Source organism: Chaetura pelagica, unplaced genomic scaffold (assembly GCF_000747805.2).
Source record: "Chaetura pelagica isolate M959 unplaced genomic scaffold, ChaPel_1.0 scaffold2, whole genome shotgun sequence".
Lineage (NCBI taxonomy): Eukaryota > Metazoa > Chordata > Aves > Apodiformes > Apodidae > Chaetura > Chaetura pelagica.
In genome coordinates this window covers 4,062,956-4,066,439 of record NW_009952796.1, presented here as the reverse complement: position 1 = coordinate 4,066,439, position 3,484 = coordinate 4,062,956, and positions in this window count along the sequence as shown.

Here is a 3,484-nt window from a genome sequence, read left to right as displayed (position 1 = left end):
AGCTAGGGGAAAACAATAAAAAAGGGGGTGGGGGGGGGGAGAAGGGAAGGAAAGGAAAGGAAAGCTGGGGTGGGATAAGCTCGGTCGAAGTGAGCTAGAATATTTAGCTAATGGAGGTGGACTATGAAAGGAGACTTCATATTTCTCTCCGAGGAGTCTCTCCAGGTCCGCAGCCGAGAATACGTACAGCAAACGTTGTGCTTGAGTTATAGCTGAGGGTTTGCTTTATTTGAATTCACTGGTGTTTATTTAAGAAAGTGAATAAAGGTTTTGTGTAAACAGCCATTATTTCTGATGAGCGCTCAACAGCAGTAAGAAGGGGGTGGTTTTTTTAGTCGAGATTGTGGCAAAAGTTGACATTTCGGAGATTGCAGTTTGTCTTGCCGACGCCAGGCAGTCCCGAGGCATGAACTGCAGGGAAAGCTATGTATGTGTGCCTCCGAGTGTGAAACGGCCATGCCGGGCGAACCGGGCTCTGAAAACAATTATTTTTTTAAGACATCAGCTTAAGCCGGACATTAAAATTAAAATACAAATATTTTCCTAAGGACTGGGGCGGATCTCGCTCGGCTAACGAGGGAGGCGAACTCAGATTTCGGGGGGCCGGCGGCAGCGACGACCCAGCTGGGCCGAGGGTGACACCCCCTCCCCGCAGGGCGTCCGGCCCTTTTTGCACCGAAAATCGCTTGCTTAAAATATTGCGTCTGTGTTGGTTTATTACTGATGGTTGTTTTGGTTTTGATTGTTTTGTTTTGGTTTGTTTTTTTCTTCTATCGTGGCAGTTATTTCTCGAGGTTGACTCTAGTCTGTTCGGAGATCAGCGGGTTTTTGTAAGCGATTAGGCAAGAAGGAAAGGACCTCGTACGACTTCGTAACGCAGCGCCCGGGGAAAACTGGGAGCTGCTGGTGATCTGCTCCCCGGGGAGGAGTTGGGCAGAAGGTGGCTCTGAACACCCTGGCCGCGCATCTCTACGGGTGGGGATGCTCGCAGGTGGGGCGGGGATGCCGAAGAGGCACGGACAGGCCTCCCGCTTCATCGTTAATCCCATTTCCCACACATGCCACGCAAGGAAACCTCGGCTCTCCGTGCGGCTGTGTGTGTATGGCTCCCGTTTCTTGCTCTCCCGTACAAGCTTCCACTCGAAATAAATCCGAAAAATCTCTACCCGGCACCCGGGAGAGGAAGGTGGAAAGGGTGTGTGTCTGATAGCCCGGCCCGTCTGAGGCTGGAAACAGCGCCCGGGGAGACCCTCCCCCGGCCCTTCCGAGGGGATCCCGGCCCCCCCCGGGCAGCGGGATCCGCGCCAGCAGAGATCCGGCACCCACGGGCGGGTGGGTGCCGCCCGGGGGATTTGAGATGGGCTGGTACAGGTCTGAACAGAGCCACAAGGGATTTAGAGGGGGTAAAGTGACATCCTGAAAAGCTGTCACCCTCAGCATAAAAGACCGTCGAGGAGCCGGTTCGCGGGGAGAACCGTGGGCTCGGGGGTTTCGCCTTCAGAAATAACCAACATGAAAATAATTTCCTGTTATCGGGCTATAATAAAGCAAACAAAAAAAGGGGCACCCCCAGGCGCTTTTTTTGATCTGTTCGAGGGAGGTGTTGCATTGCCCTACGGACAGGTCGATTTAGCCCACGAAGGGCGATCGGGCTGCCTGCTGTCACGACTCTGTTCCGACTTTTTCCGCAGAAATTTAGACGGAATCGCAGCCTTGCAGGACCGGGCAAACTCCCTTCGTTGTGGAGATGGGCACGAATCCCTCCTTAGGCGCATCTTGCCCCAATCTCGTTTTTGTGGGTTTAGTCTACCTGCCCGAGGACGTGCACAACAGGAGTAATGGGGAAGATAATTTGGGGTTTTTTCCCCCTATCGCTGGCGGAGAGACATAAAACAAACCCTCCCGGCTCCGCCGTTTGGCCAGAGCAGAAACTCCTCGGTGCGCGGAGCTTCCCCTGTGCAGAGGTGTGCGAGGCAGCAAAGTCTGGACGGGGCAAAATCAGGCGCACGGTGAAGGAATTTTACCCCAGCTCTTTAATTTGGATCTGACAATCTTTCTTCGCAGCCTGAGTCCCCGCAGTGTTATTCTTCCCGTTGCCGCGTTATCTTAAAAAGGTGCCATAAAGGCGGTGCCCCTGCTCTCTCCCCGGCCCGGGGTCCGGACGGGCACTGCCCTCCCTTTATCTGGGGAGGCCGGGGCAGCCTGGCCCTGCGCAACCAGCCCTGCGCTTCGACGAGGCGCAGATTCCTCCAACCCATGGGAAGAGAAACTTCCCCGACGCATTATCTCGTCCCACAAGAGCCACCTCAAAACCGTCTCTCCCGCACCGGCTAGTCTTTAGGAAACAGAAACTAGAGGTAAACAGATTCCTGCGTGTCCACGTGCCGCACGACGGCAGTTTATCGGAGGACAAACAGCCACGTTTGCTGGACATCTGTCCGGCGGCTTCTCTTGCTCTTAGAAGTAGCTGTAATGCCTCGTGGCAGCCCCCGGGCAGGGTGGCGGCCATGGGAACAGCCACTTTGGGGAGCTGGAAGCCACCTGCAGGGCCCTCTGCGCCTCGAAAAGCCCTGACACCCCCTCCCCCCATTTCCTCCATGACAGTGTCTTAAAGGTAGCGCCGATTTATAAACCCCTTCCAGATCCTTCCCGCACTGACACCGGCAGGGCTCGGACGGGGAGCGCGCAAAGGGCGCTCTGCCATGCGCTGGAGCTGCGCGCCCCCCCGAACATCCATCCCCCTGCCTGTCGTGACTCCGGCTGAGCCTTTCCCCGCTCGGTTACACCTTGTTTTACCACTTCACCCGTTCCCTCCTCGCCCAGCAAGTCGGCCTCTCGGTGTGCCGTCTGCCCCAGCTTCTTTTCCCCCAGGGCTTGTGCCGGGGAAGCTGTCGACATTTCCTCAGGTGTTGGCTCCTGCCGGAGGCTCCCTGAGACTCCCCGAAGAGCGTGTCCTCCCTGGCAACCTCTCCCCCGGCCCCTGAAGGATTTCTCTCCCGAGGCCCCAGAGAAGCAGCAGTCGAGGGCCCTCCCGCCTCCACGTATTCAGAGGACACCTGGAATTTTTCGGTCCTTCGTCTTGTTTCTTAGTTGCCCTCTTCTTTCTAGCCGTGTCACACACTCAGTGCCCACTGGCCCAGCATGAGGGGGAGGCTTTGCTTCGCCTTGACGTCCGTGGGCAGGATAAGGCTTTACTGCGGCCCCACGTTTCTTTGAAAACAGAAACACTCCCATTTAGGGCCCGGCAAAGGCCCCAAAGGAAGGGACTCCTCATTGCTGAGATTTTTTAAATTTTAATCCGTGCTCCTTGAGAAAGCAGGAGGAAGAAGCAGCCCGGCTGGGATGCGCCCCACGTCCTCCCCCTTGCCCCGGGAGGTGCGGAGCAGCGAGCAACGAGGCGCTTCGTTATTCTTTTGTCGAGAAGCGAAGCCGACGGCGAACCCGAGCCGAGGCGGGGGCGGCTCCCCCCCCGGAGCCCCAGGGA